The following is a 10,579-nucleotide window of genomic DNA, read 5'->3' on the forward strand; positions in this document are numbered from 1 at the left end:
AGGACACGCTTGGAGGAAGGCTACCACTGGAAAACCAGAGCTAGCCACAGGAGCCTGAGGAGGGCCTCTCACTCCATGGGGTGACAAGAGCCTCACTCCTCACAAAGCACCCTACACTCTGCTTTGGGTTATGTCTTCCTTTTTGCTTGTCCAGGAGTGCTCGCAGAGACCCACAGCCCTTCATCCTGTGAAACAGCAAATGCACCAGGCACCTCTTGGTTTCACCATGGTTCTGTCTCCATGCTGAGGCTCCTAGTGTCACCGGCAATTGTGTCTCCCACTGCTGACAAACCATCACCCAAGGGCTGCAGAAGCAGAAGACACAGAGGAAGCTGGAAGCGCTTGCTTTTAGGGCAGGAAGCAGAAGATTAAGTCCATTCCTCTTTTCCCTGGTCTTCTTTTTCATCCAAATGTGCAGGGTTCAGCAGAAGCAGAGAGAGATCCGGACTTGAAATGGACAACATCAGAATGGAGAAGAGCTGGGATGAACGTGAGCATTCACGTTCTGAGAAGAGTTAGTCTCTTCTTTCTCACTTGCTTCTCTTGGGGGAAATGTAACTTTCAAGCACACGAAAAAGCTGTCATTCACTGTCATGTAGGAAGCACCTTGCTCTCCTTCCTCTGGGGAATTTCCTCAGCCACTGGGCTTTGTAAAAGAGAATATTTTTCCTCTACCATTGTGTCTCATTGACTTCTATTTTCTTCTTTGTCATTCATAAGACTCTTTTTCGTGAGCTCTCCAGCCAATTTCTATAATGCCCTCAGGTTAATACGGGTTCAGCAAAGGCACAGTTTAACAGTGGGTCTGCAAGCAGCCGTCACTCTAAGGTGTGGAAGGAACAGGAAGGGATCACAGAACAGTTTAGGTTGGAAGGGACCTTAAAGATCATCCAGCCCCACACCCTGCCACTGGCAGGGACACCTCCCACCAGACCAGGTTGCTCAAAGCCCCGTCCAACCTGGCCTTGAACCCCTCCAGGGATGGGGCAGCCACAACTTCTCTGGGCAACCTGGGCCAGGGTCTCACCACCCCCACAGGAAAGAATTTCTTCCTGAGATCTCATCTAAATCTTCCCTCTTCCAGTTTGAAGCCACTTCCCCTTTTCCTGTGTCCTGGTTTGAGGTAAAACAGAACTAATTTTCTGTTCAGTAATTTTTCCTTGTTAGCTGGGCCTCTTCTAACTAACTAAACTCTGAAATTAACGGCATATTGTTCAGAAACTGCTCGCTCTCATAGTGATAAGACCTGATAATACCAAGGAATGGTATGCAGAGAGGCCCTTGCTTATACTTATTGCTATAACAACCAAGGTCAGGTAAATTTGTTATTTGCCCCGTTGGAGGGTTGGAAGCGGAAAAGCGTAGAGGGGTCACACCTGTAGGGAGGAGCGGACAGGACAGGTGACCCAAAACTGACCAACAGGGTATTCCATCCCATCTGCATCATGCTCAGTATAAAAGCTGAGGGATCAAAGGGTCATCTCTCTTCCTTCAATGGCCGACATCTGAGGAGGACCCTGTCTGTTCGTCTGCCTTTGATCCCGATCCGAGCAATCCTGACTCCAGATCCGGAATCCAGCTCCTGTCCATCACCGAGTCCAGCCTGGGACTTTCCCCTTGTGCCTGCCGGTGACGTGATCATCACCCTGGGAGCTTGATACGGTTTTGTATATACTGTATATATATATATATTTTTTTTTTTTTTTCTTTTCTTTTCTTTTTTTTTATTATTTATTATTTCATTATTTATTAATATTTTCATTAAAGTAGTTTAGTTTTTTTCTAAACTCATAAATCTCATTTATCTCTTCCTCTCCTCTCTTTTCCTTAGGGGGGGGGGGGAGGGGCCATCTGTCGCTCTGATTGGTTAATCTGGTCAAAACCACGACATCCTGTCACTACATACCCTTATGAAAAGTCCCTCCGCAGGGAAAAGTCCCTCCCTTTCTTGCTAACCCCCTTCAGATACTGGAATACCACCATAAGGTCTCCCCAAAGCCTTCTCTTCTCCAGGCTGAACAACCCGAACTCTCTCAGCCTGTCCTCACAGCGGAGGGGCTCCAGCCCTCTGATCATCCTCGTGGACTCCTCTTGAACCCTTCCAACAGATGCATGTCCTTCTTGTGCTGAGGACTCCAGAGCTGGAGTCAGCACTGCAGGTGGGTTGTCACCAGAGTGGAGTAGAGGGGCAGAATCACCTCCCTTGACGTGATAAGAAAAAACAGACAAGGGATAAGAAAAACTAGACAAGTACAAACCACAGGGCAAAGTCTGACCCATCTTGCAGCCTCACTGGACGTGCTTTGCTCCAGCTGGAGCTCACAATGGACCACTGTGCTCCACCTGCACAGAGCTGCATTTCCATACACCCCACACATGTACCCCAAGAGGCCTTCAAAGTCCTGGATTCCCAAAATCTCAGCTTGTGGACCTGACTCTTACCCATTCCACGAAGCCTGGACCCAGGGATGCCAAGGCCGAAGGAGAACATGGCGATCCTCTCTCATCTGAACTCCTCATAACACAGCATTTCACCCCGCGATCCCTAGAGCTGGTCGAACAATTCACACTGTTACAAAATTTTCTTGAAAAAGACATTCCACGTTAAGGACTTTAAGTAGTAGAAAAGGTACTGTGCCCCTAAGGAAGCTGTTTCAATGGTTAATTAATCTCACTTTAAAAATGGCCTGCTTTCTGGCTAATTTTTGCTGACTTCTTCAATTTCCACTTACATGATCTTGTTATACTTGTAACAGACATATAGTAACAGGTTTTCTGTCTTTACTAGGGTGCTGACAGACCAAAAATTTTAGCTACCCATTTTTTTCAAAGAATCTAATTAATGTTCCAATAAAGAAGACCTTTTTATTTCAAAATAGAAATAAATTCTATTTCAAAATAGAAATAAATCAGAAAACTGATCATTAGATCAGTTTTATAGAAAGATATCCACTTATTCTTGGATTGCTAGGAACTACAGCAGTGAAACCATTTGCATCTAGTGTTCCTATATTTCCACATTCACTTTCACCTAAAAGCAAAAGTGTGAAAAACTTAACTGGCTCTGCATTTAAAGACTTTTATTTCACTTTGCACCTTGAAAGCTAATTCATTATCATCATTTGGGGTAAAATTGGAGGTTTGGTTGGTGTAAGGAAAATGTTGATATCCTGGACTTACGTAGTTCTGACCAGGAAGCAATCTGTGGATCTCCCAATTAATTATTTAATTATTTAGAATTTTACATTCTTCGCCATCCCAAAGTGAGAGAAAAAGTTTATATAGTGAGAAAAGTAGGCACTAACCTACAATGTTTCGGAGCTGTGAAAGCAGAATGCTTTATCTCAAGGTTGACTTCTCGGAAAGCATAAATGTGCTCATATTTCAAAAGAAAAGGTCCTTTACAGTTGAAAAATCAAACTTGTTCATTGCCACTACTTCAGATATTTTTTTCCAACTTTGTTTTCAGAGTGGTTCAATTATTTGAAATCTACTTATTCCTGCGAACATCTTTTATTTTGGTGAATTGCAGCTTTCTTACAGAAAATATTTCATCAGCTATTTGACTTGGTATCATAGGACACTTTTCCAGTTTAGAAACTAAAAATACACCACGGCGGCCTGCCAGAAGTTCTCACAGAAGGATACTAAACTGACAAAAAGACACATTTGAAACCCCAATTGCAGCAGGATATCATCAATGAACAAAGATTTTCCAAGAGTCCCACAGGGCCCAGGTCCGATCCCAATACCTTCCCACGTGTTATCCCAGAATCACAGAATGCTATGGGGATTGGAAGGGACCTCTGGAGATCATCTAGTCCAACCCCCTGCCACAGCAGGGTCACCCAGAGCAAATTGCACAGGATGGCATCCAGGCGGGTTTTGACAAAGAAACGTGGACATGGGGAACGTCAGAAGGGGGATAAAGCAGCAGCAGAGAGTGATCTGGTTAAAGCAAACTGAATGCAGGGAAAAAAAAAAAAAAAGAAAGAAAAAAAGAAGAAAGGAAAAAAAAGCCGATTTATTGTGATGAGATATGGTCCTATATCTAGGAGAAGACTGAGGGTGGAACTGATCATGATCTGATCTGTGTTGATCTGATCAACGCCTATAAATACTTAAGTATTTATACTTAAGGTGGGTGTCAGGAGGATGGGGCCAGTCTTTTTTCAGTGGTGCCCAGGGACAGGACAAGAGGGAACAGGCGCAAACTTGAACATAGAAAGTTCCACCTAAACAAAAGGAGGAACTTCTTTCCTGTGAGGGTGGCAGAGCTCTGGAAGAGGCTGCCCAGAGAGTCTCTGTCTCTGGAGACATTCAAACCCCACCTGGACACGTTCCTGTGCAACCTGCTCTGCGTGGACCTGCTTTGGCAGGGGGTTGGACTAGACGATCTCCAGAGGTCCCTTCCAATCCCATAGCATTCTGTGATTCTGTGATCTAGGCACAAAGTACCGAGGAGCTGAGGGGCTTTTCCTGGGAAGCTGTGGGTATGGTGACCCACATGCCTGAGCTCAAGTTTTCAGCAGGGGCCAAGGCTCAGGGCGCAGCTGTAGAAGGTGGAGTTTTTCCAAGGGCTGGGAGCGAGGTCTCTGGCAGGGAGGTCCGGTGGGAGGCTGCTGGCGTATGCCCCTCCATCCCCTCCCAGCGCACCGCAAATTTTGCTGGCCTCCCAGCGAGCAGTGGGCTGTCACTCAGCACATCACACGCCGGCTGCTCTAATTCAAGTTCATTTCAATGCGCCACGCGCCGATTCCTGGCGCCAAGAGAAAAAGAACAGTTCGAAGCAAGATATCTCAGACCTACCTGGAGCAGAGCCCAGGTAATCAATACAGCCCATGTTAAAAGTAGTAGTGTAATTGGTTACGATTTGTCCTCCACAGGTGCTGTTAGGGATACGGGAGAGAAAGGGAAAATAGCAATAGTTGCTTCATAAAGGCACGAAAGCCAAGCGAGACAATTCTGACATGAGAAAATTGTATCGTTATTCGCTTCCACCAGCTGTGCCTGACTGCCCAGCCAGGACAGCAGTGCCACAGCAGGAAAGTATGTGGCCGTCAGCATTCAATCCCACCGCCCTGTGAGCCCAAAGCCAAGTCCCAAGGCCTGATTCCCTACAACCTACCGTGTGTGGCTGAAGCTAGGACGGTAAGGAGTGTAACCGTCCAGGGTCAACTCTCCGACTGCACTCCCCAGCTGTAAGAGGCTGTCCCCAAGGGAATAGAAAGCCCTAATAGCTTGGTAAACATAAAATCTCATCGGAAAGTACTGGTGTTTTGTTAAAATGATCAGGATTGTCTTACTTGGACCAGCTGCACTCGGTCATGTAACTATGAGTCTCAGAAGTTGTTCTCACTTACACACGCACACTTGCTCAGCATTATGATTAAACCTGGATACTTCCCATCCAGGTGTCCCTTCCAGAGCCCAGAGCCACCATCCCCACCCCACCGAATCAGGATATGGCAATGGAAGGGCACTGTGTCACTGTCACCTCCTCTTTGTCACCCTGGAAATCTTCTGTAGGAGGATAAAGCAGAAGCAAGAAGGCACAACTGGTACCTGGCCTGTTTTTGCCCAAGGACTGGTGTAAAAGGCAGGAGCAGAGCCCAGGATTAGGGCTTTACGGCGGTCCAGCTGTTACCTTTCTAGCAGTGGAAAATGTTTTGGTTTCTTTTTTTTAAGTTATTATATTTTAAACTCACGCCTTATGACTTTCAGAATTAGGGTTGAATCCTATTAGGGAGACAAAAGACTCCTTGTAGTTCATACACGTCTAATAGTGTAAGAGATAGAGAGACTATTCTATCTGGCACAATATTTAGAGAAATTAATCCTCAAGCGCTGAAGATTTGAGGGATTAGCAGTCTGAGTGACAGCTGAGCTCATCCAGCCTACATCCCTGGGTTGTGCAGCAAAACCATTTGCCTCCAAGTTGAACGTGTTCCTCACTTCCACCCGAGTCAGCACAATTCCTGCTGTTATTGCACTCGGGTCCCCGGGGGAGATCAACAAACTAATAAATCCTCATTTCATGGTGGTTTGCAAAATTGTCATATTATGTTCATTTCTCAGATTTGATATGTCCTTTCCTCTCTTTGTAAAGAAAAAGACATATCACATGCATAAAACGTATTACATTTCTAAACCTTCAAAATTTGATCCAAGAGTCATTGAAACCGTCCATTTTCAATGAGAAACAACGTGTAGCAGTCGCGCACGTAAACATGTCCACAAAGTATCATCCGGACCCTCCCAAAGAACTCCTTGGAGAAGACCTAACAAGCGGGAGACCTTAACTATTGTGCCATTCTTCCCTTGCACTAATGTCACACAGCAGAAATGTGACTCTTCCCCTGGACTCAAGTGGGATGGAGAGAAGAGGGGGGGACATGCTCCCACCTCCAATTACTGTAGGGGGGTCCTACAGTGGGGAAACGGGAAGAGGTGGCCCCGATACTGGAAAGCTGCACTGCCACGAGCGTGGCATCACTAGGGAGAGGCTCCCCAGCCAAGCAGACAAGACCTGATAAGGAAAGGAGAGGAGATTTCGCGGTTGCCATGGCAGTGGCAGCATGGGGGAGAACAAGAAATATTCACTGCGAGCTTATTTTCATAGCGTCATAAAAAAATCTGTGAAAATAGCTGAAATAAATTTACAATGAATATTTTCAATGTGGCGGTTCTCTGGAGTCAGAGAAACACAGGAGAACCGGCGCATTAAGACAAGGTGCAATTTCGCTCTGAGCTGTGCGACTTCGTAGAAACCAACGAGGTCACAAGGTTATGTCCAAAAGGATCTCACAAATTGTGGCTCTTTGCCTTTCAGGGTTTAAGGTCCTACAACAGGAGGAGAGCTCCTCCAAGGACCGCTGTCACCCAGGGGACTGGCAGAAATCACCCAGTGCTGTGTAGAACAGAGCCATTTACTGCCCTCCACACAAAGTCTCGCGGGGAAACTGCACGTGGCAGGACGTTTTACCATCTATTTTCCCAATTATCAGGTTATTTCCACTTATTGCCAGTTTGGGAAGGTGACATCCACTCGCAGTTCCTGGGGTGGAGGAAAGGACTCATGCCGAGTGTCCTACAGCCTCGTGTGCAGACAGAGAATGATGGATAAGCTCCACAAGATGGCTCACACCTGAATTACAGAGGGCTTTTTTTTTTAGGAACAAACAACGAGGAGATGCTTTAAGAGCAACTGGAATATGATGACCTGTAACTGGACAACGACACGCCACCATGAGGTGCCACTGCAAAGGGTCCCCTGTGGGTGGAAGATCCAGTCTAACCAGAAAAACCCTCAGAAGGACCAGGGATTTTCTTGTGAGCAGAGAAAGTACCTTAGGCTGCGGATGACTGTCACTACCAGTAAGCTACGTCCCCATCCAGCATTCATGGCACTCACAGCTCTTAACTGGGAATCAGACTAGGATCTTTATGAATAAAACATAAATTTCAATGTCTTCAGGGGAAGAATCCATCAGAGAACTGTCCTTTTGCCAGGCACCACGAGCAGCTCCAGCACCGTGGGAAGGAGAGCATCCAGCACCGGTCCCTTCTGCCCAACGACCTCCACGTCTTCGGGGTGTCTGTGCGTTACAATCTACTGTGGGTGGTGCGATGCGTGGGATTAAATGGAGAACACAAACGTGCCCTTAGTCTTTGGCAATGTATAATGTTTTCTTGCCCTTCCTTAAAATTGTCCTTCGGCCTTAATTAGCTCAACAAGCCTGTTGTTCAAAAGCTGAGATTTCCTCTCTGGATTTCCCCCTGCTTTAGTTCAAATCACATCTAAAGATAGAGCCCATCCTTTCACGAGCGGCACCCTTTCCTTTGCTCATACCGCCAGCACGGTTAGGGCCGTACCTAATCTCTTCCCTACTGCAATATTTCTTTTCAAGGTAGCTCACTAACCCTTACCTGTTTTTCATTTTGACCCGCAAATAGCAAAATACTATCAACTGGAAAAGATAATTAATTACTTGTGAAAGTAAGTGTTATTTTTTTATTCTATGATACTGGCAATACAAATGTCACTCCAAGTCAGGTTGTATTAAGTAGTTTCATGTCACATGACACAGTGTGAATTGACACACGCTGTGCTGTTGTATGAGATCTGGGGTTGCTTGTTTGAAGAGACCTTTTTTTTTTCTTTTCTATTTAGGAGAGAAGATATTAGGTACTATAGATATTACGTGATCCATCCATTAGCTAAAAAACACATCCAGATGAAGGTACAATTTCTGATATTCAGACCAAAAGAAAACCTGAAAATGACTTCATACTTCTGACATATCTATCGATAGTCAGCTTATTCATTACTGTTTATTAAAGAGAATAAAAACAAAGGGAAGACACTACATCTGCCAGTAAATACAATTAACTTGGAAAAATAAAATCCAAAACCCCATGCAGATTCCAAAAGTCAAACTAAACCAGGGATACAGTAACTTTTTGCTTTATGTTAGTAACCTGTAGCACAATCTGAAAAGCCTCTTATGAGTTTCAGCATTGTTTCATTTTTCAATGATTTATGGAAAAGTCAAGGAGTTACCAGAAATAATTCTCACTCTGCTAATCCACACACCAGATCAGTATTACCCCATATCCAGTACTACCAGCCTATTAGTCACTCAAGTTTTATTAGAAAACGTTGGGATGGGACAAAAGAGTTAATTCCTTTTTATATCACACCTAAGACCATTTTACAATAAAGAACTGAAATCAGAATGTCTATACTGATATTAGGACTTGACTCAAACCCCCTTTCAGTCAAGTAACATCTACCAACCCAATTAAAATCCTAATCAAAGCCCATTAAACGCATGCATACAAACCTTGTTTGTTTATGTAAGATTTTCCAGAACCTGGTACTTTCCACAAATCTGGAAAGGCTCGGTGTAGCTCTCTGGTACAGGAACAGGAAAGATGTCACTCACGACCAAAGGGAAATGGAGGGGTTCTCCTGGCTGCAGCCTGATTATTTTGGTGTGCAAGTCAGCATCCTCTCCCCATTTTCAGAACTAAATGACAAACAATTGCTCAACAAATCCATCTCCGAACAGGCTGGTTACCCTCAGCAGCATCGGCTTCAGCTGCAGCGAGCTTTGCAGAAGACTGTTCTCAAGGTGGTCCTCTCCTTCATGCTCTTTCTCCATCATGCTCATCATCATGCCAATAAGCCATGCCACAAGAGACATATTTCCCCAAAGAATCACATGGGCTTGGAAGGGACCTCTGGAGATCATCTAGTCCAACCTCCCTGCCAGAGCAGGTCCACCCAGAGCAGGTTGCACAGGAACGTGTCCGGGTGGGTTTTGAATGTCTCCAGAGAAGGAGACCCACCACTTCCCTGGGCAGCCTCTTCCAGGGCTCTGCCACCCTCAAAGTAAAGAAGTTCCTCCTCATGTTTAGGTGGAACTCCTTATATTTAAGTTTGTGCCCATTTCCTCTTGTCCTATCCCTGGGCACCACTGAAAAAAAACCAGCCCCGTCCTCTTGACACCCACCCTTTAAGTATTTGTAAGCATTGATCAGATCCCCCCTCAGCCTTCTCTTCGCTAGACTAAAAAGACCCAAGTACCTCAGCCTCTCCTCGTAAGGGAGATGCTCCAGGCCCCTAATCACCTTTGTAGCCCTCTGCTGTACCCTCTCCAGCAGTTCCCTATCCTTCTGGAACTGGGGAGCCCAGAACTGGACACAGTGCTCCAGATGGGGCCTCACCAGCAGAGTAGAGGGGCAGGATAACCTCTCTCGACCTGCTGGTCACACTCTTCTTGATGCACCCCAGGATACCATTGGCCTTCCTGGCCACAAGGACACATTGCTGGCTCATGGTCATCCTATTATCCACCAGGACTCCTAGGTCTTTCTCCTCAGAGGTGCTCTCCAGCAAGTTAGCCCCTGACCTGTACTGGTGCATGGGGTTATTTCTGCCCAGGTACAGCACCCTTCACTTGCCTTTACTGAAGTTCATCAGGTTCCTCTCTGTCCAGCTCTTCAGAGAGATTTCCCCATCCCTGTTGACTTCCCAGCACAAAATCTCACCTTTGGATTTATTATTATTACTTTTAATTCCTTCCTCAGGCTCTTCCTTACGTTTCACCTCAGACCTTCCCTTTGCTATCCCTAATATTTCAGAAGCAATGACTGCCTTCATCTGTGTTTCCCCTTCATTTCAATGGAAGGAAACTAAAAAGCTCAAAGTAAAACCGGAGCTGAAACCTCTCTCTTTCAGCTGGTGTTGCATCAAAGTCATGGATTTCAATATCAAATTCCACAACACGCTCGCTTGAAACCAGGCCCAAGCTGACTATCAATATTCAGTGACTCCCCAGTGAACCACTGCTTACAATTTGTAATGAACCCCCCAAAGCAAAGAAGTCTCACAAAGCTTTATGATTTGATCATGAAAGTTTTGCTGCACGCTGAGGTTTGAAACCCTTCAGCTGAAGATGGAATTAAAAACATATATATTTAACCAACTCAACTTGAAGGGTCCCTATTCCAGGTGGTGAGGACAGAACAGCATCAAGAGCCTCAAAAAGGCCTTGATCCAAAGGAGGACAGA

Source organism: Numenius arquata, chromosome 5, assembly GCF_964106895.1.
Source record: "Numenius arquata chromosome 5, bNumArq3.hap1.1, whole genome shotgun sequence".
In the NCBI taxonomy this organism is placed as follows: domain Eukaryota; kingdom Metazoa; phylum Chordata; class Aves; order Charadriiformes; family Scolopacidae; genus Numenius; species Numenius arquata.